Here is a 27,424-nt window from a genome sequence, read left to right on the forward strand (position 1 = left end):
ATCTAACTGTCTCATCCTCTGCTGCTGTCTCCTCCTTTTGCTTTCAGTCTTTTCCCAGCATTTGGATCTTTTCCAGTGAGTTGGCTCTTCTCATCCGGTAGCCAAAGTATTGGAGCTTCAGCTGCAGCATCAGTCCTTCCAGTTAAATATTCAGGAATGAGATAATAACACTTAACATTTGTGTCTGTCTCAAATGCCTACATGGTTTCTGACTCTTTTACCAAATATCAATACCACCTCTATTTCACTATATTTCCTTAGCCGCCTTCAGTTTCCTGCTTTATATTTATTATCTGAAAGTTTAATGCTTAATTATTTGGTTTCTACTATTGTTGTTTATCTCCATCATTGAAATGTAAGTCCACAAACAGAGAATTATTTATCTTTCCCCATTTCTAGAACAGAAGCTAGCCTACTATAAATGTCCAGTAAATAATTATTACATGAATGAATGAGTGAATGAATGAATCCCATTCTTAACAATCTCATGCAAAATGGTCAAGTGTATGGGCTTTGGCTTCAGATACAATTGACAGCTATGCCATTTCCATGAGTGCATCCTTGGGTGGGCAGTTAACCATTCTAAGCTGTAACTTTCTCAGCTGCAAAATGGATTACTTGTCTTGAAGGTTTTGAGAAGGTTAAAATGATATGATGCCTATAAGGCATTTTCCCCAGAGCCTGTGTTTTGCATATTTAATTAAAATTTAACCATTAATATTATTCTATCAGCCATCTTCAAGTTATTTCTAGAGGAGACTGTGTCATTTAAAACTCATTGTAGGAGTGACATCAGCAAAATGGTAGGAGTTTTCTACCATCCTCCCCTCCAAACCCACAATTCTGACAATTATTCACCTATGAATGACTTTGGGGAAGTCAGGGTGTCCAGTGGAGATGTTTGAGCACACTATTGAAACAAAAACAATCCAAGATTAGACACATTGAGAAGAGTCAGAATAGCAGTTTCACCTCCTTCCAAGGAGGCGGAGTGCAGTGCCAAAAGAGACCTTCTTGACCTATGATTTCTTTCAGGGGTTAAACTGAGAGCTTGTGAGTGCACTTCTGGCTTCCCAGCTATAAGAGATACTGCCAAAGTAGCTCACTTTGTTCTTGTTCCATCCAGAATGCTAAGATGTGCTGCATAACTGGGGGCAGGGAGGGGCTAGGAGAACAACAGTTAGGGTTCTTAGAGGGCATCAAAAGGAAGGTAGATCCTACTAACCACTTCATGGATTCCATCAGGAAGCCTGCCTATGAGCAGCTAAGGACACCTGACCTGTGGATTCCCTGTGCTGGCACATAGTCACACCCTGTGCTCCACATGCCTCATTGACACAGACCTGAATCCTGTGGCTGGTTCCTCTTGTGTCCTCCAGAGAGCTGTAAGTACAATCCTTTGCAAACTGCTAGCCGGCCCTGACAGCTGCTCAGCTTCTGTTGCATAGGCAGAAAGCACCTCAGCATGCAGTACCCCAGGGAAAGCAAACAAGAGTGAGGCTGTCTGCACCCAGCCTAGCTTTGAAGAATAGAGAGATAGCAGATAATCTTAAGTATGCCCACATAAAACCTCTTGGGTAGCAAGAACTATGAAATAGGTGTATCCATAGAAGAGCACTGATAAATCCTCAGAATCCCTATCAGAATGGACAGAAGATAATTCTGTACTAACACCTACATTAAGAAAAGAAGAAAGCTCTCAAATAAATAATGTAATTTTACACCTCCAAGAAATGAGGTAATGAACAAATAATCCCAAAGTTAGCAGAAGGAAGGAGGTAACAGTGATCAGAGCAGAAATAAATGAAGTAGAGAATAGGAAAACAATAGAAAACTCAGTGAAACTAAGTGCAGGTACTTCTGAAAGATAAACAAAATTAAAACCTTTAGCTAGTCTTACCAAGGGGAAAGGACAGAGTGCTCAAATAAATAAAATTATAAATGAAAAATTACAACTTATATCACAGAAATACAAAGGTGATTATCATAAGAGATTACTATGAACAATTATGTGCCAAAAATTGGATAACTTGCTATGGTTAAATAGTCATCTCATCTACTAAGACTGAGTCATGCAGAAATAGAAAATAATATCAGACCAATAATGTGTAAGGAGGTTGAATCAGTAATTAAAAAACAACAACAACAAAAAAAAAAAACCTCCCAACAATAACAGCAACAAGAAGACTGAGGACCAGACAGCTTCCTTGGTAAATTTAAATGGTAAATGTTGATAGAATTAATGCCACTCCTTATAAAACTGTTCCTAAAGATTGAAGAGAGATAATATTCTAACACTCATTTTGTGAGGCTAGCATTAGCCTGATATCAAAGTCAGATAAGGACACTCTAAGAAAAAAAAATATAGACCAATATCACTGATGAACATAGATACAAAAATTTCCAACAAAATACTAACAAAATAAATTTAGTAGAACATTAAAAGGATCATACACCATGATCAGATGAAATATTGATATATCCCCATGGATTGTTCAGCATCTGTGACTCAATAAGTGATATACCACATTAATAGAATAAAATGGAACTACCATATGACTATATTGATAGACATACACAGAATACATGTTTTTTTAAAAATCAGTATCCTTATGTGATTAAAAACTCAACAAATTGGATATAGAAAGAACATAATTCTATATAATAAAGGCCATATATGACAAGCCCACAGCTAACATCATACTCAAAGGTAAAAGGCTGAAAGCTTTTCCTCTGAGATCAGGAATAAGATCAAAGATGCAAGGATAAAAAATGTAGTATATGATTACAGTGAAATATTATTTAGCCATAAAGCTAGTGAAGTTCTGCCATGTTGCAGCAACATGATGGTCCTTATGGCATTATGCTATGTGAAATAAGTCATACAGAGTAAGACAACTACTGTATGATCTCACTTATATATGCAATCTAAAGAGCCCAATTCATAGATACAGAGAACAGATTAGTGGTTGTCAGGGACTTGGGAGTTGATGTGAGAAATGGGTCAAAGCGTACAGCCTTTCCCTTACAAGAGGCATACATTCTAGGGAACGAGTGTTCAGTAAGATGACTGTCATTAAGCAAAATGTATTATACGCTTGAAAGTTACTAAGATAATAGATCTTAAATGTTCTCAGTACACATACACAATAAAGTTCATTGTTTGAAAGTGAAAGAATGTGACCGTATCTATTTGTTATTTTATTTGTTTTTCTATTTGAAAATCTCACAGAAATAAGGAAGAGCTAAGAACCAAGCTCAAAAAAACCTAGGGATTTGAGTGAAACCATGATCTAGGCACCAGGAACTTGTGACACTATCATTCAGTTAAGTTCAGTTGCTCAGTCATGTCCGACTCCTTGCTACCCCATGTACTGCAACACGCCAGGCTTCCCTGTCCATCACCAACTCCCAAAGCTTGCTCAGACTCATGTCCATTGAGTTGGTGATATCATTGAACCATCTCATCCTCTGTCTCTGTCATCACCTTCTCCTCCTGCCTTCAATCTTTCCCAGCATCAGGGTCTTTTCTAATGAGTCAGTTCTTCGCATCTGGTGGCCAAAGTATTAGAGTTTCAGCTTCAGCATCAGTCCTTCCAATGAATATTCAGGACTGATTTCCTTTAGGATTGACTGGTTTGATCTCCTTGCAATCCAGGGGTTTCTCAAGCATCTTCTCCAACACCACAGTTCAAAAGCATCAGTTCTTTGGCACTCAGATTTCTTTATGGTCCAACTCTCATATGCATACACAAGTACTGGAAAAACCATAGCTTTGACTATATGAACCTATGTTGGCAAAGTAATGACTCTGCTTTTTAATATGCCCTCTAGGTTAGTCATAGCTTTTCTTCCAAGGGGAAGTTTTAATTTCATGGCTGCAGTCATCTGCAGTGATTTTGGAGCTCAAGAAAATAAAGTCTTTTACTGTTTCCATTGTTTCTCCATCTATTTGCCATGAAGTGATGGGATTGGATGCCATGATCTTTGTTTTTTGAATGTTGAGTTTTAAGCCAGCTCTTTCACTGTCCTCTCACTTTTATCAAGAGGCTTTTTCGTTCCTCTTCTCTTTCTGCCATAAGGGTGATGTCATCTGCATATCTCAGGTTATTGATATTTCTTCTGGCAATCATGATTCCACCTTGTGCTTCATCCAGTCTGGCATTTCACATGATATATTCTGCATTTAAGTTCAATAAATAGGGTGACAACATACAGCCTTGATGTACTCCTCTCCCAACAAGGAACCAGTTCATTGTTCCATACCCAGTTCTAACTGCTGCTTCTTGACCTGCATACAGATTTCTCAGGAGGCAGGTAAGCTGGTCTGGTATTCCCATCTCTTTCAGAATTCCCTGCAGTTTGTTGTGATTCACACAGCCAAATGCTTTAGCATAGTAAATGAAGCGTAAGTAGATGTTTTTCTGGAACTCTCTTGCTTTCTCGATTATCCAATGGATATTGACAATTTGATCTCTGGTTCCTCTGCCTTTTCTAAATCCAGCTTGAACATTTGGAATTTCTTGGAGAATTTTGAGCATTACTTACTAGCGTGTGAGATGAGTGCAATTGTGTGATAGTTTGAACATCCTTTGGCATTGCCTTTCTCTTGGACGGAATGAAAACTGACCTTTTCCAGTCCTGTGACCACTGCTGAGTTTTCTAAATTTGCTGGCATATTGAGTGCAGCACTTTCACAGCCTGATCTTTTAGGATTTGAGATAGCTCAGGGATTGGGGGATATCATCTCTCCTCTCTTTTTTTCCCCCTGACTTCTATGATACCTGTGAAGATTCAAATTTGGTTGAGTGTGACTTTGATCATACAAGTTTGGTTGAGAGTAGATGGTATCTTGATTCTGAGGTCCTAGCCAGTGTTCGTTAGATGAAATTGGGGTGTGTACAAACCAAATCACTAACTCAGAGAATTAGAGAATGTTAGAGAATGTTCCACAGTGCAGAAACACAGGAAGTCAGCCGTTGCCTCAGTAAAAAGTATTTGACTTTTGCATTTTGGAAAAGCAGTTGAGGATTTGTTTTCCTTGGTGAGCAGCAAGCCATGAAAATGATCTGGCTTATTTGGCAGCAAACTCACATCCCCAGAGCTGTGTTAGTGAGCACCTCTAACCTGTTTTTTGTTTTTTTTTTGGTTTGATAGCACTGAATTATGCAGGACAAAAGTTCCCTCAAATCAATACCCAAGCATGTTTAATATCCAGCTAATTGATAAACTGACTAACTCATGAAAATGTTGTAAAATGTGTGCTTCCAACTTGGTATAGCTTTAAAGAATTAAACAGCAGTTTTTATTTGTATTTTTCCTTTTCACAAAATTGACTGTCAGTTGTTTCTAAGAGAGAAGCTTGGTAATTGGATTATTTTGTGATGAATAATTATTGAGCACTATACTGGAAATTTGTCATTAATTTTGACTGTTCAGTATCTGATCCTTATTCCCATGTTTGGAGAACTCTTTACTCTTTGATTAAAGGTGAGCATCACAGCCTTTTCCCTGTTTATAGAAGCTGACAATGTTGGTTACTTGCTTTCCCTCACATTCTTACAATACAATGGGCATCTGGCTTACAGTCTGCCAACTGGTTGTGTCTGCCTCAGACCTGATTTTGAACTGATTACTTGGTAAATCTTGGTGTTCAACCAACAGTTGGAGGGGCAAGGTTCTTGATATATTGATAAGGTTCTTAAGCAACTAATGTTCACTGCTGCTACTGTCTCTAAGCATTTGACAGTCATTATGCCAGTTGCCATGTCTAACGCTTGAGAACAGTAGTAGCAATGATGTCCTCATATCATTCTGTGACTTGATTTGGGGTAATATACTTGGTCCTAAGCCCCTAGCAGGTTTTGAATTTTTCCAGTAAGTTTTTGAGTTAACTAATTATGTTTGATCAAATTCTTTTTGTGCTTTAATCAACCAGAATTGTTTTCTGTTGCTTGCAGTTGAGAATACTGGATGACTCAAGGCATTTTTACATGTTTTTGGAAATATTTAGACTTTACCATACATTAGTGACTTTTGTTTATTCATTCATTTACTTATGAACTTGTTGGACATTTAATTCAGCTATTCAAAATATATTTGATGAGAAGCCAGTCTTTGCCAGAAATTGTGTTTGGGAGCGGGCTGTTGTGTTTAAAGAGATAGAGGGTGATTAACCTTAAGATCTTCATTCTTGTAGGAAGAAGACTGATACTAAACAAGTAAATAAACTAGATGGTATCAGCCAGTGATAAATGCTATGGAAGAAACTTAAAAGAATAATGCTGTCTTATGACCTAGCAATCCCACTGCTGGGTATACACACCTAGGAAACCAGAATTGAAAGAGACACGTATACCCCAATGTTCATTGCAGCACTGTTTATAATAGCCAGGACATGGAAACAACCTAGATGTCCATCAGCAGATGAATGGATAAGAAAGCTGTGGTACATATACACAATGGAGTATTACTCAGCCATTAAAAAGAATACATTTGAATCAGTTCTAATGAGGTAGATGAAACTGGAGCCTATTATACAGAGTGAAGTAAGCCAGAAAGAAAAACACCAATACAGTATACTAACACATATATATGGAATTTAGAAACATGGCAATGATAACCCTGTATGCAAGACAGCAAAAGAGACACAGATGTATAGAATGGACTTTTGGACTCTATGGGAGAGGGAGAGGGTGGGATGATTTGGGAGAATGGCATTGAAACATGTATACTGTCATGTAAGAAACGAATCGCCAGTCTATGTTCGATACAGGATACAGGATGCTTGGGGCTGGTGCATGGGGATGACCCAGAGAGATGATATTGGGTGGAAAGTGGCGGGGGGGGGGTGGGGTTCAGGATTGGGAACTCATGTACACCCGTGGTGGATTCATGTCCATGTATGGCAAAACCAATACAGTATTGTAAAGCAAAATAAAGTAAAAATAAAAATTAAAAAGAAAAAGAAGAATGGATTAGAGAGTGGTGGGTGTGGGCTCCGGGAAATGTTTCTCAGGAGTCCTGTTTGACTTGAACCTTCAGGAAGGAGGGAGCCAGGAAAGAGTCAGGTGGAGACCATTCCAGGCAGGGAAACAGCAAGTCCAAACTAACTCAGCACTAGAATTAGAGACCAGGTCAATGTGTCTAACACCTTGCCCAAGGTCATAATACCTCTAGGAAGTGCTGGAGCTGAGGTTTGAGTCCAGTTAATGTCTTACAAAGTCTATCTTCTCAGAAGCTATACAGACATATCTTATTTCACTGTGCTTTGGATTTTGTGTTTTGCTTTGTAAAAAAAAAAGTTATAAAAAGTAATTTGTAAACAATACAAATTGTAAAAAGCAATTTGTGAAAAGCTTTTTTACAGATTGAAGATTTGTGGCAATCCTCCATCTAATAAGTATGTCATTTTCTAACTTTGTGGCTCTGTATCACAATTTGGTAATGATTGAATAATTCAGGATTTTTTATTATGTTTGTTATGGTCATCTGTGATCTGTTATCTTAACTTGCTAAAGGCTCAGATGATGGTTAGAATTTTTCAGCAATAAAGTATTCAATTACTGTAAGTACATACTTTTTTAAAGACACAATGCTTTTTCACACTTAATAGACTACAGCATAGTGTAGTCAGGTGCTGTGTCTACTTTTACATGTGCTAGAAAACTGAAAACTTTGTGTGACTTGCTTTATTGCAATATTTGCTTTATTGTGGTGATCTTGAACTGAACTCACAGCATCTCTGGGATATTACAATTTGGCAAGTAAAGAAAGAGAACCAAGGAAGCCAAAAGGTTAAACCAATTTACACAAAAAGAGACAGAGGGATACTTGATGGAGAAGAGCCTGGATCTCTAAAAGAAGGAAGAGAGAAAGAAAAAAGACCAGAAAGCAAGTGGTTTTAGAGAAAGGACTTGGAGGAGTCTGGAACAGTCAAATGTGATGTTGTGGTGGCTTCTATGCTAAGGTGAGCAGACTTGGGCAAGATGATTGTGTAAGGCACTGGGGATAAGCTTTGGTAATAAAGATTCAGTCTCTGTCCTCATGGAGCTTACAGTTTAGTGTGGAAGACTGACAGTAAGTTGATAAGCAATCAACACATCTCATTACAGATGTGGTATGAACGCAGTGCAGGGTGTTGAGTTGATAAGGAGAATGAAATTTGTCTGGGAATGGGGATGATCCAGGATGGATTGCCTGAAGAAGTAGCATTTAAGTACTGAGAACAGAGGCAGGAGATGAGAAGGATGCTAGCAGAGGTTCACAATTTGTAAGTTACCCTTGGCCCTGTAGCATATTAAGAGCCAAGTCAGGATTTGAACCCAGAAACTCCAGTACTTTGGCCACCTCATGCGAAGAGTTGACTCATTGGAAAAGACCCTGATGCTGGGAGGGATTGGGGGCAGGAGGAGAAGGGGATGACAGAGGATGAGATGGCTGGATGGCATCACCAACTCGATGGACATGAGTTTGGGTGAACTCTGGGAGTTGGTGATGGACAGGGAGGCCTGGTGTGCTGCAACTCATGGGGTCGCAAAGAGTTGGACACGACTGAGCAACTGAACTGAACTTCCTGTAGTCCAAGTCTGTCCAGTGCTCTTTCTTTAAGTATAGTGTCTTCCCTCACACACAGGTACACACATCTGCATATACAGACACTCAAGGGCTGTATTTTCTGTTCCTTCTTGGCCTGTAGGTGCTTTCTGCAGGGGAAGCAGTGATTGCTAATGACATTCCTGGTGCCTGTGATACTTAGGTCACTTTATCGATCAACTGTGGCATTTGGTGGCAGTCTTGCCACCTGTCTCTTTCTATCAGTGTCAGAGAGTATTTCACTGCAGGCCACAGGTGCCAGCTGTCAGCCTGAAATAAACCGGGGTCTGCCCCAGGATAAGTGTGTTTAGGGAATCACTTCAGATTGAATTTCTCATCTGACAGCCTCTTCTGAGTCTGAGACTCCAAAAAGGTAAAATAAACAAATTATAGATGAGTAAACAAACATGTAGGCTTCCCAGGTGGCGCAGTGGTAAAAGAATCTGCCTGCCAGTGCAGGAGATGCAAGAGAGATTGGTTTGATCCCTGGGTCAGGAAGATCTCCTGGAGTAGGAAATGGTACCCATTCCAGTATTCTTGCCTGGAAAATCTCATGGATTGAGGAGCCTGGTGGGCTGCAGTTCATGGGGTCACAAAGAGTTGGATATGACTGAGGAACTAAGCATGCACGCAAAGAAACATATGACTGTTTATGAGGCAATAGGCTGGCTGTTCCTAGGAGCTCATTAGTCACTCTATATTTTTCTTCTCCTCTATTAGCCTATCATATGGTCTATTTGAAATATACATGCATTTAATAGCTTTACTTAATTAGGCCACTAACCAAACTGCTGATACTATGGCGATGATTTTTCTCATAAGGTAGTAGCTGTCAGTGGTTTTTCTCATAAAGTAGTAGCTATTCCTGGCAGGGAGTGCTTTGATTCAAGAGTTGGAGAAAGAAGAAAAAGGAGAAGGAAATTGAACTAACAGTTTTTGATTCCCCACAATACTGGGCACTATATCAGGTAGTTTACATATTCATATAGTATCTCATTTAGTCCTACTGTTGACTTGAAAAATGTTCACAGCCTAAAAGTTGAGAGTTAGCTTTTATTCGATGGGAACTTTTAGGACTTCAACCCCAGGACAGCATCTCAAGTGACTCTGAAATAATTGCACCAAGGAAGTGAGGGGAGGAGCCAGAAGTTTTGCAACAAAGGGCAGGTAGTCTGAACATCAAAGGATTATTGTTAATTAAAGAAAAGCTGATATCCCAAGTTAAGGAATTTAGCATTTTTCTATGTTTGGGAAGATGCAAGAGTCTGGACTCACTGTAATCATACCTTTCATAAGCAACTCAGCTATCCTGGGCCAGTATCAGGATATGTTTTTTTCAAATCCTGAGCTCCCCTGTGGTTCAACTATAGTCCTGATGGCTGTTAGATCACAGGTTTTCTTCTCCTTCCTGAATGTCCTTAGGGCTCAGGATCTCATATTGGAGGGCTGGAATGGGGCTGTTGACTGTGACATCCTTGTTTACTGATATAGTAGAAAATACTCCATTTCTCACTACCAATATACCTGTGAAGTAGATACTATTATTCACATTTTACAGATGAGACAGCTGTCACCCTGAGAGTTTAGGTAATTTGTCTAAGGGCCCAACTGGTAAGAGTCAAAGTTGGGATTTAAATGTCAAATCCTATTCTTCTCATAGTCACTAGACTTCATGATCCTCACTATCAGTCTTATAGTCTGGATCCCCATTATTACCCAGCAGAAGCTGCATTGTTTGAGAACGAAAGAAGGTCAATATGATGTCACATTTTTAGCAGAAATAAAAATATTCCATGCCCCCAAACCATAAAGAATTTTAAAAAGCAACTTGTATCTTTATCTCAGGTCTTGAAATTGCCTAAAAGGAATACAAAGCAAGTTATGTAACAAGTGTATCTGAAGAAATATATCTTTAGTCTCCTCTTCCCCAAGTCTACTCATCCCCAAATATTTCATTTTACATCCTCTATATTTTCCCCAAAGATCTTTCTCCAAAGTTCATCTCTTTTTGGACCTTTTTTAATCTTATTTGTGGATCCATTTTTCCCCCCATCAAGCCATGCTCCTCGCCCCTGCCTCTTTTAGTGTAAATCTATTGAGCCTTTGGCTTTCCAGGTGGCACAGTGGTAAAAGAATCTACTTACCAAAGCAGGAGACACTGAGACACAGGATTCCCTTCCTGGTGCTGGGAAGATCCCCTGGAGAAGGAAATGGCAATCCACTCCAGTATTCTTTCCTGGGTAATTCCATGGATAGAGGAGCCTGGAGGGCTTCAGTCCATGGGGTCACAAAGAATCAGACAAAACTGAGCTACTGAGCATGCACGCATCAAATCATTGTACTTCCCCAGCTCTGTTTCTTTACTTTCCAAATCAAAGTTGAGAAAGCTGACCTTGGCAGCATACTACCTGGTCTCAGACCTTGGCTCCAGCCATTCCTGGGTGTCTAATCTTCAATAAATGATTTTACCAAGCTGAGTCTTAGTTTTCTCTTTCGTATGTACATAAACCATCTAGAACATTACCTGATATAGCATTTAAAAAATAATTAATGTTACTTTGAGCTTCCTAGGTGGTGCTTGTGGTAAAGAACCCTCCTGCCACTGCCGGAGATAAGAGGTGGTGATTTGCTCTCTGGGTCAGGAAGATCACCTGGAGGAGGGCATGTGATCCATGGGATTCTCCAGTATTTCTGCCTGGAGATTCCTAGACAAGAATACTGATTAGAGATGCTGAATAGAGATAAGAATAGTGGATAGAGATTCCTGGAGACAGAGGAGCCTGGTGGGCTACAGTCCATGGGGTCGTATGAGTCGGACACGACTGAAGGGACTTAGCACACAGGAATGTTACTTTAATTCTTATTGCTGTTACAACTTCAGGAGGAGTCAAGTACTGGAAACTCAGTTAGCAGGTGCTTTATCCTTACAAGTTGGAGGGAGAAGAAACTATGAATATTGTCATGTAATTTGGGGGACTACTATCACAGTTATATTACCATTAATTATTGCTGATATTGTTTAAGTCAATAAAAATTATAGTTATATTTGCATTAATAGCTATTAACATTTTTCAGCAATAATAATATAATGATTTTTTTTCCTAAGTGCCCCTATGTTCAGTGTCTCACATATTACCTATATTATCTTATTTAATAGTTATAACTCTTTGAGATATCATCATTAGCCTGTTTGACTGATGGAAAAAGACTATAAGAGGTGAAGTACCTTTGTCTGAGACAGTGCTTCTCAAGCTTTAGTTCCAGCTTATTTATCAAATGAAAATATTATGCTTTGGAATAAACTGTGATGAAGGTCATAGGTCATAAGGGCTGAGAAATCACTTGTAATCCATTATCAACCCAGTGGCTAGAATTCTTTTGTCTAAGGGAGAGTCAGGGTGAGGACTCAAGTCTGCCTGACCTCAAATTCCAAGCTGTAGGTGAACTGGTTCCCATTTGGTCATGTTCCTACCAATTAGTGTAAGTTGTGGGGATATGCACATGTATTTCTATATAGAACTGTATAAACATATAATGAAAACACTGGACAGTGACATAAAGCAGACAGATATTAGAGGGGAGTTGATATTTGAAAGAAGAGAATGACACTGGGTGACTTTCCTGTTTACTTATACTTTTTAACTGCTATGTGAGCTAAGAACTGTAATCTTATTGGCATGAGGAGTTAGAAGAAAGAAGTTGGGGCTACTTGAGAAGCTGGAGAAGAGAAAATTCTATAAAGGAGAATACTATGAAGGGGAGCCCTTAATTTTTCATATAAACTGTCCAAAGCTCTAAATGACTTCTGAACTATACAAATGTGAAAGCTAAAAGAACTGAAATTTCAGTTGATGTCCACTGCAGTGGAGGCAGAATTTGTACTTTACATCAATTTAAATGTCTGCTAAAATAAGGAAATGACAACAAAAGCAAACATGCCTATACAGAGGAATATAACAGAATCCATAGTGTCATGTACAACATCCAGGATACTCTCCAGAATTACTAGATGTAAATAAAAACATATGAGCATACACAAGTCAACAAACAAAAATAACCCCATTAGCAGACACTAATTTTTTAAAAAAGTATTATAATTATGCTCAGAAGTATAAAGTTTGCTCATAATGAATAAGCCCAGTTCATGCTCTTTATTATTATGCTATGTTACCTTCCAGATTTTTCTTAGTATACTGTTTCCCACATAACAGATTTGAAAAATGAAGGACGGAGAAGCACCTTGCCTAAATTTTTGACACCACTATGACAGAGTTGAGACCAGAGTCCAGGGAATTCCCTGGTGGTCCAGTGGTTAAGACTCCATGCTTTTAATACCGAGGGTGCAGATTTGATACCTGGTTGGGGAATTAAGATATCACAAGTTACATGGCATGGCCAAAAAAAAAAAAAAAAAAAAGACGAGAATCTAGGTGACTGTACTTGCTCAGTAGAATTTTCTGTAGAAGCTAAGACCTCACATGCTAGAGCTGACTTGAATCACTTATCTAACCTTATATTATTTAATTAATCTAAGCCTCATTTTTAAAGTAGTTACTGTTAAGAATTACTCATGCTATTACAGATACAATGCTTAACAAAGTGCTGACACACAGTGCTTAATAACACTTTAGTTATCATCATCATTATCATTGTGTCACCAACAATTCCTAGATGAAATTCTACTTTACTGATATAATCACTATATCGAACAATGAAAAGGGAAGAATCTACCACAAGAATTTTCTCATGTATTGCTCCATATCCTTTTTCAAGATTTATTAGACACCTTCTTTGTACAAGAAGTTGTGCTTGATAGAGAGGAAAATATAGTCATATAAGACATAGTTTTTGCCCTCAGTCAACTGTAATACCTAATTTTGAAAAGTAAATAATTTACATGGCAGAAAAACAAATCCAGAACTGCAGGTTTTTCTTATTTTTAATATTTGATATAGAATATTTAAAGTGTATGATTCCCCTTATATTAGTAATGATAAGTAGCCATTCAGTCCCTACTGGTCCTCCTTTATTTGGGGGTTGCTGAGTTCTTCAGGAAGTTAAAGCAGATTATGGACCCACACTGTATCACCCAGAAACCAGCTGAAACATAATCGTAGGGATTCTATGTTGCAGAAATCTCTATTTCTAAGGATGTAACACTGGCTGTTGAAAAGCTCAAAGGAGGGAAAGAACCATGAACTGAAATGTACATCCTTGAGCCTTTGGGCCCTTCAGTGGTCCTCATTCTGCCCTGCAGACGGCAGCCTGCTCCCTTTTGCAGAACAATAGCTCTGTAGGTATTTGGAGACAGTTAATGTGCTGAATGTCTCCATTTCTTTTGGTGGTTATTCATTTCTCATGGGCTCCAGACTCTTTATCAGTCTGTTACTTTCCTCTAACTGTGTAATAGCTCTGTAATTTGTTTCCTTTAATCACAAGAGGAACATATTCTTAGTGTAAATAAAGGTGAAACCAAATCAAAACACAAATCCAAAGCTGTACAGTTTTGAGTGAAATAAAAAGTAAATGTGTCTACACCACTTAGGCAAATTACTTTCCTACAAACAACTGTCAAGAGTGTGGCTGCCTTACGAGATGATATCTTGGCATATGCTGTGCATTTATCTGTATGCACAGATTTTTTGTTTGTTTGTTTTACTCAGATAGAATCACACTATGAGTACTGTTTTACAATTTTAAAAAACATTGTTCTATCTCAAATATTGGTTACCTCATTCTACCATATGAGAGAATATAACACAGAGCTTTTATTATTTAACTTAGAGTTGGGGCTCTAGTGTTAGTCATCATTGTTTCATTTGTTCAATGCATATGTATTGAAGGCTTAGTGCTCTAAGTGCTGGGATAAAAACTCTACAGTGAAGATGTGAACTTACCCTCAAGAAACGCGTGGTCTAGTGGCAAACATAGATAATCTGACAAAATATTACAAGGGACTATGATGAATCTATGATAGCACTGAATTTGTCTCTAAATTTCTGTTCTATCTTCCTCTCCTTCTGTTTTTAGAAACTGATATGTAACATATCTTTTTTAAGTTAGATATTTTTAGATAGAGTTCATTTTTATCTGTCCTTAAATGTGCTACTGTAGGAACCATGGAAACCAACTGTAAATCTCACCATATTGATGGAAACTCGGTTAACAAAGAAATAACATGAATTTTTGTAAATATCATTGCCTTTATTCTCTGTAATTTTGAATGCAAAATATAAGCTATGTATACAAAGGAATAGAAGTTACAGAGATACATTTCATAAAGTTCTTGTTTTGAAAAAGAATTAGTATTGTCTACAAATGAAGACTTGTGAAGGTAATGAGGGCCACATTATTAAAAATGTTCAAACAGAGGTTGAGAAAGAATGTTAATACTCTCAAATGGAGTAACTGGCATAAAGTAGACATCCAGTAAATATTTGTGGAAGAGAAAGAGGAGAGAGGGCATGGAGATAACTTTTATTCATTTGTTGAAGAATACTTATTGATCACCTACTCTAGACCTGGCTCTCTGTTAATTACCAGAAACAGTGACAAGAATAGCAGAAATGATAATGATCCTTCCTGCTCATTGAATTTACATTGAGTTTACAGGAGGGACATAAACACTATGCAAAGAATTACACAAACTTCTAACTATAAGCTGTTGTAGGTTTTAAAACAAAAGTTTATTAAGCTACATAGAAGCATGTGTGGAGGACTGAACTAGCCTGAAGTGGAAGGGATGACTTCCTAAGATATGAGGTGTATGAGGGAGCTGATAAATGGAGTGTTCAAGTATAAGTACAGGTCATGTGGTTGGAGAGTCCTGGAAACCCTCAGGCATCCAGGAAAGGCTGATATTAGTGAAAACCCATAGTGCGAGGTGGGTGGTAGGGTCAGACAGGGCTTAAGAAGTAACCAGGAGCGAAATTCATGGAGAGCTTTCAAGATCATATTGAAGAATTTGGTCTCACTTTAGGAATATCAGGGAGTCCAGATGGACTTAAAGATAAGGAGGGATGTGGTGAAAGGTGTGGTATATGTATGTGCAATGGAATATTACTCAGCCATGAAAGGAATGAAGTTGGATCATTTGTAGAGACGTGGATGGAGCTAGAGTCTATCATACAGAGTGAAGGCAGTCAGAAAGAGAAAAACAAATATATATTAATGCATACATGTGGAATCTAGAAAAATGGGACATATTGGCGGGGCAGGAATAGAGATGCGGATGCAGAGAAGGGACTTGTGGCTGCAGCAGGGGAAGGAATGGGTGGGACCACCTGGGAGAGCAGATTAGCATATATATACTGCCATGTGTGAAATGAGTAGCTAGTGGGAAGCAGAGGGAGCGCAGCTCGGGGCTCTGTAATCACCTAGAGGGGTGGAATAGAGGGTAGAAGGGAGGTCCAAGAGGGAGGGGATATATGTTACACATATGGCTGATTCACTTCGCTGTACAGTAGAAACCTAATACAACATTGTAAAGCAGCTGTACCCCAATTAAGAAAAACCACATTGGCTGCTTTGTGGAGAATCAAATAGTACTGTTCAGACCTGAGAATGTGGGAACACGAAGGGCAATGGGGACAGTGGACTGAAGTGAGTGGGGTGGTAGATTGGAGAGCTTTGAGAGATGTAATGGACAGGGCACGCTGATGAAGTGGATGAGAAGAGGAAGTTACCAGCAGTAGAAGAGTGACAAGGTTAACTCTTAAGTTTCTTGCTAGTCCAAGTAGGTGAGTGATGGTGTTCACTGAGGCAGGAAGCAGTGAATTGCAAGCAACAGGTTTTTAGGGAAGAAAAAAATCCCAGTTCATGTTGAGGGTATGTTCCTTTTCCGGTACTTTAAGTCTTAAGGCACTTTTAGATGCTTTACATATTCTATTCCACTGTCTCTTCATCATCTTCATAATACAAGTTAAGTATTATTTTACTCATATTCGAGATGAGGGTATAAGAGTACTAAAATTAGATTGGTAGTATAAAATCACACAGCTAGTTAGGGCTGAAGTTGTATTTGAAACCAAATCTAGCCAACTTTCAAGTCTCTGCTGCGTGTACTCTATTTTTCTAGCTGAGTGTTTAGTCATATGTTAGCTAGGTAGTTATATTGTTGAGAAATATAAAGACACTGGAGTGGGTGCCACTGCCTTCTCCAATGCATGAAAGTGAAAAGTCAAAGTGAAGTCGCTCAGTCGTGTCTGATTCTTAGCGACCTCATGGACTGCAGCCCACCAGGCTCCTCCGTCCATGGGAATTTCCAGGCAAGAATACTGGAGTGGGTTGCCGTCTCCTTCTCCAATGCATGCATACATGCTAAGTCGCTTCAGTTCAGTTCAGTTGCTCAGTCGTGTCCGACTCTTCGCGACCCCATGAATCGCAGCATGCCAGGCCTCCCTGTCCATCACCAGCTCCCGGAGTTCACTCAGACTCACGTCCATCGAGTCCATGATGCCATCCAGCCATCTCATCCTCTGTTGTCCCCTTCTCCTGCCCCTAATCCCTCCCAGCATCAGAGTCTTTTCCAATGAGTCAACTCTTCACATGAGGTGGCCAAAGTACTGGAGTTTCAGCTTCAGCATCATTCCTTCCAAAGAAATCCCAGGGCTGATCTCCTTCAGAATGGACTGGTTGGATCTCCTTGCAGTCCAAGGGACTGTCAAGAGTCTTCTCCAATACCACAGTTCAGAAGCATCAATTCTTTGGCACTCAGCCTTCTTCACAGTCCAACTCTCACATCCATACATGACCACAGGAAAACCATAGCCTTGACTAGATGGACCTTAGTCGGCAAATTAATGTCTCTGCTTTTGAATATACTATCTAGGTTGGTCATAACTTTTCTTCCAAGGAGTAAGCATCTTTTAATTTCATGGCTACAATCACCATCTGCAGTGATTTTGGAGCCCCCCAAAATAAAGTCTGACACTGTTTCCACTGTTTCCCCATCTATTTCGCTTCAGTCATGTCCACCTCTGTGCCACCCCATAGACGGCAGCCCACCAGGCTCCTCTGTCCCTGGGATTCTCTAGGCAAGAATACTGGAGTGAGTTGCCATTTCCTTCTCCAAGAGGCTACGGAAGGAACCTTAATGACTATCCTCAAATGTTAAGAGACTTAGAAACACTGTGATGTTTGGACCCAGATCTGAATATGAATAGGACTCATTCATCCACTAGTTTTGGACCTTGAATAAGTTGCTTTATTCTCCCCAGGCTTATATTCTTCATCTGCAAAATGGATATAAAGATACTAATCTTCCAGATGAAGAGAGATATCCTGAAGACGTACTTTTGAAAATTAATCCAGTCACGGTTAAGTTAAAGTACTAGCACAGCAGAGATGGAGATGGGAAAGAGCATAAAGGATCCATATTTGACTCTTTGCCTGCTCTCCTCAGCAGGTATATGCAGGTTGGTGCTGAGCAAAGAGTCATCCTTTGTTCCATGTGACTCAGTGGTGGGCAAAGAGAGAGACTGGAGAAAGAGACGGTGTTGAGAGCACAGATTTTCAAGTGCTATGAACTTGAGTGAGAGCATGATTTCTCTAAGCCTCACTTTTCTCATCCGTAAAACTGGAAAAAAAGGGTTATTTAAAGATTTCATGAGATCTTAGTGCAGTGCCTGATATACAGTAGTTACTCAACAAATCCATGTTGCTCATTAAGTAAATACCCAAGTCAGAGGCAGGAACAGAGAAATATACATATCTATTGCTCATGTTTATTACTGTTAGTATGGATCCCAGTCTCTTTACTTTAACAGATCTATTCAACCAAATTATAATGCTTTTTGTTTGTTTCATTCAACCAGAAACAAACTGTAATTGGTTTCCCTGTGGCATGGACCAGAGAAATCAAACTGGCTTGGTGTCCTTTTATACAATGAGCTGCAAACTTTCTGTAAGTCATCTCATTAGCTCCCCTGTGATATTTATGAAGCCTGGGATTTGCTAATTATCTTAAATGAGGTTAGGATCTTTAGTATGTGTTGAGAGGGGAGTGGTGGAGAGAATCAGGTAACCTTAAGAGACCTTAAATGCAAATCTTTACTGAACCATTTTTTGGTTATGTTCCTCAGTATGGTGTCTGGCAAATACAGTATGGGGTCTTATTCCCCATCATCTGTGTGATGGAGTACCATCTGGGTTTGTAGAAAGAGACACAGTCTATACGATTTGGCTGAACTAATTAGTCAGTGAATAAATTATCAAAACCGACAAATGCAGTTCAAACCAGAAGTGACTGTGTGTTTTAAAATTTTTATTAGCTCAGCTGAGTCTCTGAAAAAATTTGTTTCTAAAGAAATTCATTACATGGAACTGAGAGCATGATTTCTCAAAAACAACAAAAAATTTTGACTTTATTTCTTTTTAAAACACTGAATGCTGCTTAAATGAAAAGCAAGATGCTAATAAACATCTGAATGTCCTAAGCTAGATCAATGGTACACATTAAGTCAGTTTAAAAAAGGTACTCCTTTTTCTAACCTGTCCTTGTGACAGGTGTCTTTGTGAAGTTCCAAAGGCAGAAAACATTGATGACTTTCTCTTACTAAGATATGTAGCCTCACATCCAACGATCTTCCTAATCAATCAGAAGAAAGATAGCTAGTCTTTATTGGGTGCTATGTATCAGACATGTTGCTAAACATTTCTCTGTGGATTAGATTATTTAATTCTAATTTATTAAAAATTTTGGAACAAAATTGTGAGCTAGGCACTATAATGATCCCTTGTCTATCTGTGGAGTAATTGATGTTTAGAGAGATGCCTGCCAAGGCAGGAGATATGAGAGACAGGTTTGTTCCCTGGGTTGGGAAGATGTCTTAGAGGATGAGGGATCTTTCCCAGTATTCTTGCCTGGAGAATCCCATGTATAGAGGAGTGTGGCTGGCTAAAGTCCACGGGGTCTCAAAGAGTTGGACACAGCTGAAGGGACCTAGCACGCATGCACGTAACTTCCACGTGGTGGAGAAAAAGTATGAATGTAGATATTCTGTGTTCACTCTGTCTCACTGGTCAGCAAATTATGGCCCACAAGCTAAGAATGTTTTTGTCCACTTTTAAGGGACTGAAAAAGTTAAAATCAGTACCATATTTTCTGGTACATGGCAGTTATATGAAATTCAAATCTCGGTGTCCATAAATGAAGCTTTATTGGAATGCAGCCATGCCTATTTGTCTCCATACTGTCTATGGCTGGTTTCATGTTGCAACAGCAGAGCTGAGTAGTTGTGACAGAAATCACCTGGATTGCAAAACAAAATATTTACTATCTGGCTCTTTACAGAAAAAGCTTGTTGGTCTCTGACCTGTCCTAAGCCTTTCATAGTACTGCCTCCCAGTCTGTGGTGAGGCCTTTCTAGTTTAGGCGCTTGACCACAGATGCTCCTGACATCTTCCTTCCTATTGTGCCTGCTCTGGGAACACAGTTGAATGTCAGCTCTATCCACTGAATGCCTCATCTGTTTTCAGGTCCAGATCAAACTTCGCTTACTTCACCTTTGAAAGTCTTAGTTGCCCCACTAGAAATCCCAATTTGAATCTGAATATTTTAAAAAGAGGATCCATTAGCTCACATGAGAAACAAAGAGAAATTACTCTCACTTTCCATACAGCTTCATTTAGGACAAAAAACATATTATTGGAAGCTCTCTAGTACATGTCCTAAGCATTAAGGAGGTCTTAAGGTTTCTGAGGTGTATATAATTCATGCCTCTCCTGCCATATCCTGCTTTTCCCCTCCAAACCTGCTATTTCACACCACCTAGTCCAGAAAGGATGACTCGATAGAGTCTATGTTTTAGTCTTCTCAAAAAAGACTGAGCCTCATAATGACTGAACTGTCTTAGGTAGTGGAGCCTAATGCCCTCAACCTAATGTCTGAGATCAAAAGAAGAATTACACTGACTGGCTCAGAAGTGGTTTAAAGCCATCTCTGAACCAATCACCATGGCCTTAAAATTAATAAATAAGTAAATAAAAGGACTGCTGTGTTTGGATTAAATCAATCAATGTCTTAAACCCAGGGTTTAGGTCAGTCTGACTGCAGTCACATAGATGAGAAATTTGCAATATGATTCAGTTCAGTTTAGTCGCTCAGTTGTGTCTGATTCTTTGCGACCCCATGAACCGCAGCCTCCCTGTCCATCACCAATTCCCAGTGTCCACCCAAACCCATGTCCATTGTGTCACTGATGCCATCCAACCGTGTTATCCTCTGCCATCGCCTTCTCTTCCTGCCCTCAATCTTTCCCAGCATCAGGGTCTTTTCAAATAAATCAGCTCTACGCATCAGGTGGCCAAAGTATTGGAGTTTCAGCTTCAACATCAGGCCCTCCAAACATGCAATGTAAAAATCTTGCTAGGAAGGCTTTTCTGAATGCCAGCTACATCTTCCTGCCCCACAGCCTTCTAGACTTCTAGTTGCTTGAACACACTCCTGTCAGACAGAATTTTTCTTTCCTTTCTACCTCCATAGCCTTTCCCATCTGAAGCTTGAATTATTGTGAGTTTTATATAACTTTCAATGACTGCTTCTACTTGATACAGTTCAAAAATAAAGTCTCTTATAATTATTGATTCCTGTGCTGGAGGCAGGATGATTTCTTACCTAAAATTTTTCTTTAAGGAATCCTTATGTGATTTTAAAAGCATATTTTGTTGTTCATTTTAGGAGAGTGATCAATATTGAATGTGAACTGCTGGGCCTCTTGAATGTTCATTTCTGTTCATATCTCCCCAGTCTCAGTCTCTTGAACTAGATAGGATGCTAAGGGACAGGGGTAGAGTTGTAGGTGGTGGGAGGGTCAAGGAAAGAATGTGAGTGAGGAACATCTGCTTTGTTTATTACTGCAAGCAAAAGATGAAGATTCCATGTTTTAACATAACAAATTTGACACAACCATGACAAAATATCACACTGCCATTTTTTTTTTTCCTTTTTTACATCAAAGTGGCAAGATGAAAATCTGCCGTGCTCACCAAAACAGATGTATGGGATCTTCATGGAAGCATTGTTCTTGAAAGCCCAAAGTACTGAAATGGTGTAGGCATAGTGGAATAGGTACATAAGTTGTGGTATATACATACAGTGGAAATTATTAATCAACAGTCTACAACTGGACCTAATGATATGAATGAATCTCACATATTTAATATGAGCCCAAATAATCCAAACATTATGGCATCTACTATATGATTCCATTTATATAAAATACAAACCACGCAAAACTATCCTATATTGTTAGAAGTAAGGATAGTGGGTATTCTAAGAGTACATAAGGGCAATTTCTGTGTGCTGGTAATGTTATGATTCTGCTTAATATTTTCTACACAGGTATGTTTGTATGACAATTTGTCAAGGTATGCATTTATGATATTACATTTTTCTGTATATATTATATTTCAATGTAATTAAAATAAACATGGAAAAAAAAGTACCTGTAAGGCAGGCTATGTCAAAAGTCCTGTTGCTGTCTAGTTTTTCCCCATGTCCCCAAGCTGGGTTGGTATTTTGAACTGAATGCCTGAATCTGTAGGGGTCCTGGCTGGGGATGGTCACCCTTTCTATATAAATAATAGAATGAGGTCTTTAGCTTACTCTTGATGGAGGTTTTGGCTGAGCTAACGAGCCATGATTCAAGTACTAGTGAACCTCCCTGATCAGAAGCTCTTGTTTGAAATATCCACATGTGCTCTGGCCATGAAATGCAATAGTCTGCAGCCCTGAACTTTATCCAGACTCTCAACTTCACAGTGGATGCTGCTGCTCCAGATGCTGGCGGCACTTTCATGGGGAGGAAGGGTCCATCTGGCAGTTAAGCTTTAAAGTTAAGCTTTCCTTCTCTCCTTGATGGTAAAGAATAAATTAACAGGTGTTCATGTTTTGCCACTCGCTCTTCTTTGAACTAATTGCTTCTCACTTTGGGATCTGCGGATTCATATAATTTGTGCTGCAGCTTCATCTTTCAAGGTAAAAGACACAGTAATTGGGGAGCAGTGCTTCTGAGAGTTTCCCTACATCTAAGAGGAAGATACTGATTTATGCGGTTAAGGTCACTTTCATTCCCTTATTGTGAATACCACCAGCATGCATTTTACTGCCTCAAAGTGGGTGTTTTCTTACTCCTGAGAATTTGTTTGAGTGTACTTGAATTTGCCCACTAATGCTTTATGTTAATTGGCCTTTAGGTGTTCCTATTATTGTCTTCAAACAGGTCAGTTCCTCCTAGTTTTTTCATCATTTTCTTGGCCACACTATAAATATCCTCCATTTATCAATGCCTGCCTTGGTCTTACCGGTCCAAAGGATGCGTCTTGTTTCAAAATGTGGTTTCAGTGATGCTGAAAAAGAAGACTGGGGATGGCTGTTTAGTTTTTGTGTATTTGGTATTTCACTTGTGTTTGCATCCTGGTGCTGTAATGAAATATCATGTGGAGTTCCTATAGGGCTGATAAGCCATCCTCAGTCCCTAAAGATAGCTCTTTCTGAGCATTACTGCTTTCCAAGAAAATCTCTGTCATTATGCAGAGTGTTATGCATTTCCTTTCAAACCTAGTTATTTGCATTTTTCGCCTTTGAAAAGGCAAATTTGCTTTGAAAAGTGTAATGAAATGTGCCCAAATGAAAAATGGGCCCTGAGGATGGCTGGTGCCAGCATGGGGCTTTAATTAAATGATTAGATGGCAATTTGATATGACCAGCTTTTGAACTGCATCATGTTATCATTTAGCTTTGGGAGGAGAAGCGCAGCTTGACCTTTAGAAACACTGAAAGATAATATGAACTTTGGTTCTAACAGCCACAGAGCTGTGTACAAAAACCCTTTTTCTAATTTTCCTTTTTCTCTGACCCTGGTCTCCCAGTTCTCATGGTTCCTCACTTTTCCCCAGTCAGCCGTGTCCTTTAATGCTTCCGTGTCTTTGCATAGTCTGTTCCTGAGACCCAGAGTCCCCTTTCCACTTCTGGCCTTTCTAGGGAGTCTAGTGTTTCTTCAAAGCACAGCTCACTTCACACCTTTCCTTTCTTTATTGAAATCCTTCTTAATTCCCCTGCAATGGGAGCTAGTTGCTTCTTCTGCTATCCAGAAATCTACAGAGTACGCCCTGCCTCCTCCTGCTTTTATTAAAACTGAGCAGTGCTCCTTTAGTTACATATTGTTCGAGGCTGCCATTGTGTTAAAATGGAAAGTAGAATAGGTGCAAGAGATCACCACCTACAAAGCCTAAAATATTTTCTATCTGATCCTCTACAGGAAAATTTGCCCAGGTAAGCACTTCATACAATCAGTCCTCACCAGCTAATTAGTGACTATGACCTCCATGAGGCTGGAAACTCCTGACTTTGCTCACCACTGTCTTCCTAGCAACAAACATAGGTCTGCCAGACAGAAGCTGCTTAGAAGATATCAGCTGCATATTGTGGCTGTGAGAATTCAATGGAGTGATGAAGCTGTGTTGTTTTTGAAGTGCCTGGTACAAACTTGGCACTTAGTAAGTGCTCATTTCCTGGACATCTATGCTCTTATTCTTACACCTGGCTGCCAGGTCATCTTGTATTTCCCCCATTACATTGTTGGTTTTTTTGACTGCCAGATTTAGTATTACTTTTGCACATATGCATTAAAGTACTAAATTGATGCTAAAGTTTAACCTTAATATCTCTATTTGTTATTTTTACCCAATATCTAGTGAGCATTTAATCCATCCTAGGAACTGTGATCAGAGCTTTTTATTTGTTGACTCATTGAATAGCTAGTGCTGCCTTTTACAGGCAGATATCCTTTTCCATCCCCCGCAAAGCCTGAATTTAAATTTTTATTTTATTTTTAATAGATATATAGTTAAGAAATTGGCTCCCACGATTCTGAAAGCTGAGAAATAACAATATCTGCAGTTGGCTAGCTGGAAGCCCAAGAATATCTATGTGTAATTCATTTTGAGTCTGAAATCCTGAGAACCAGGAGAGCTGATGGTGTATTTCCTCGTCTATCAGGTAGCAGACTTAAGGCCCAAGAGTAGCTGATGTTTCAGTCTGAGTCCAGAGACTGAAGAAGACCAATGTCCCAGCTCAAATGCTCAGGAAGGAGGAGGTTCCTCTTACTTAGTCTTTTGGTTCTATTCAGGTCTTTAGGTGATAGGACGACCCACTCACTTTAGGGAGGTAAATCTGCTTTACTTAGGCCACCAATTCAAATGTTCATTTCATTTGAAACACTCTCACACAACAACCAGAGTGTTTCCAAAATACTCTCACACAACACCCAGAGTTAATTTTGGCCAAATGTCTAGACACCCGTTGGCCCACTCAAGATGACACATGAAATTACTCCATAAGTATTTAAAGGTTTAATAAATATGTAAATTTGATAAATGTAAAATTTTTAGAACAGAGTCTAGACCAGATAAAGGCTTAATCAACATTATTATTATGATTTTTCCCAAAAGTATCTGGCATATTCTTGAACCAGGGTAGGCTTATAGGTAATTATATAAAATGCAATGTGTAATATATCCGATTGGGACATTTGACAGGAACATCTGGGTTTAATATTATTTATGCAAGCACTACATTGTACATTTCATGGGAGATATTTTCTTTTTTCTCATTCTCCTCTGTGAAAAACAACTATCTAACATATTATTAGAACACTTAGATAGGATGATAGCTCTTTCCAGAATTGATTTAGGGTCAAATAGTTTTGTGGCATGTTAGTGTCTGTATAGACACACATAAATGAGAATGCTGCCTATGCTTTAGATATTAACTGACATGCCAATGTTTCGGTATTCATTAGTTAAAATAGTTATTAGAATAGAAACTTACAATGGGAATATAAAGATAGATCAATTAGTATCTCTTAAATGTCTCTTCTTACTTGGCCTTGAAAAGAAGTTGAGGATGTAAGAGAAGAAAATAGGAGTTTGTCTTTACCCGTAAATGGCTTATTGAATTAGCTATAAAGAGAGTTGTGTAACCGGCATTGCAGAAATATAGGGAATCAGGTGTAAAATATATAATGTTGCCACTGAACACCTTTGTAATTCAAAGAAGAAGTATTCAAGTATTACTTGTAATTCAAAGAAGAAGTATTCAAGTATTACTTGTAACAGTTGGAGGAGATGAACATTGGAATAATTGCATTTGCACTTTAAAAGTTTAGGATGCTCTTTTCAGAGTCCTGTGCTGATGGTCTCCTTGTTCTTGCTGTTTTTTCTCTCCCACCTTCCACAGCTTTGACATTCTTTCTGGTTCATCTGGGGTGGGAGTGCCACAGGCTGAAGGATTCCTGTGTGTGATTTAGTTCCTTCTTGCTGCTGCTTCTAAATCTTTCACAGTTATTATTCATTTGTAGGAGGTGATTTTATTGACTTGGCAGCTGGCTTGTTTAAAACTAGATTAATTTTGAAGTTGGGAATGTCTATAACCAATGGAACACTGAGTTTAAAACAATCAGACTAGATTTAATCAGCTCTGAGGAGAAGAAATCAAAACTACAAATACATGGAGCATCTTCTCTGACTGATGATGAGTGCTCAGACTCTGAGCTTTCATGAAAGATTGAAGGTACTGTGGTTTACTTTTATCATCCTGGGGATGCTTGCTGTTATTAGTTCCCCAGAGCCAACATAACTAATTACCACAACTTGGTGGTTTAAAACAACAGAACTGTATTCTTCCATGATTCTGGAGGCCAGAAGTCCCAAATCAAGATGTTCACAGGCATGCTCCTTCTAAAGAGGGGTATCTTCCTGTGTCTCTTCCAGCTTCTGATGACTTCAGCGTTCCTTGGCTTTTGGTAGTAACTGCAGTCTCCCCTCTGTCTCCACATGGCCGTCTCTTTGTGCCACTGTTTTTCTTCCTCTGCCTTCTCTTTTAAGGACATTTGTCATTGAATTTAAAGTCTACCTTGTTAATCTAGGGTGAACTCATCTTAAGATCCTTTTCTTTAATATATATCCTGCAAAGACCCTTTTTCTAAATAAGGTTATATTCACACGTTAGAACTTAGACATACCTTTTGCCGGGGCTACAATTCAGCCCAGTTCACTTACTTACCTTCCCTGCCTTTTGGTTCATTCAGATGTCAATAGTAGCTACAGTGTTACATTACTAGGTTGGCATGGCTAAAACCCAAAGGTTACAGGACATTTGCTGTTGTTTTTCAGTTGCTAAGTCATGTATACCTCGACTCCATGGATTGCAGCATTCCAGGCTTCACTATCACTCGGAGGTTGCTCAAATTCAGATCCATTGAGTCAGTGATGCCTTCCAACCATCTCATCCTCTGTTACCCCTTCTCTTCCTGCCCTCAATCGTTCCCAGCATCAGAGTCTTTTCCAGTGAGGCTCTTCACATCAGGTGGCCAAAATATTGGAGCTTTAGCAGCCATGAAATTAAAAGACGCTTACTCCTTGGAAGAAAACTTATGACCAACCTAGATAGCACATTGAAAAGCAGAGGCATTACTTTGCCAGCAAAGGTCCATCTAGTCAAGGCTATGGTTTTTCCAGTGGTCATGTATGGATGTGAGAGTTGGACTGTGAAGAAGGCTGAGTGCCAAAGAATTGGTGCTTTTGTTCTGTGGTGCTGGAGAAGACTCTTGAGGGTCCCTTGGACTACAAGGAGATCCAACCAGTCCATTCTGAAGGAGATCAGCCCTGGGATTTCTTTGGAAGGAATGATGCTAAGGCTGAAACTCCAGTACTTTGGCCACCTCATGTGAAGAGTTGACTCATTGGAAAAGACTCTGATGCTGGGAGGGATTGGGGGCAGGAGGAGAAGGGGACGACCGAGGATAAGATGGCTGGATGGCATCACCGA

The 27,424-nt window shown here is 39.2% G+C and overlaps 1 protein-coding gene across 2 annotated transcripts in view; it reads left to right on the plus strand.

The window, feature by feature from the left end:
• Positions 1–27,424, plus strand: part of SGCD (sarcoglycan delta) — a 1,058,523-nt gene that overhangs the window by 235,686 nt on the left and 795,413 nt on the right. Inside the window, exon 3 of one of the 2 annotated variants that reach the window (XM_060415950.1) lies at positions 1,246–1,385. The exons of the other annotated variant lie outside the window; for it this stretch is intronic. The gene's annotated coding sequence lies outside the window, so the exon portion shown is untranslated. The remainder of the gene's footprint in view (positions 1–1,245; positions 1,386–27,424) is intronic. 2 annotated transcript variants of the gene reach the window in all.

The sequence above is a fragment of the Ovis aries genome, chromosome 5, assembly GCF_016772045.2.
Source record: "Ovis aries strain OAR_USU_Benz2616 breed Rambouillet chromosome 5, ARS-UI_Ramb_v3.0, whole genome shotgun sequence".
NCBI classification, from domain to species: Eukaryota; Metazoa; Chordata; class Mammalia; order Artiodactyla; family Bovidae; genus Ovis; species Ovis aries.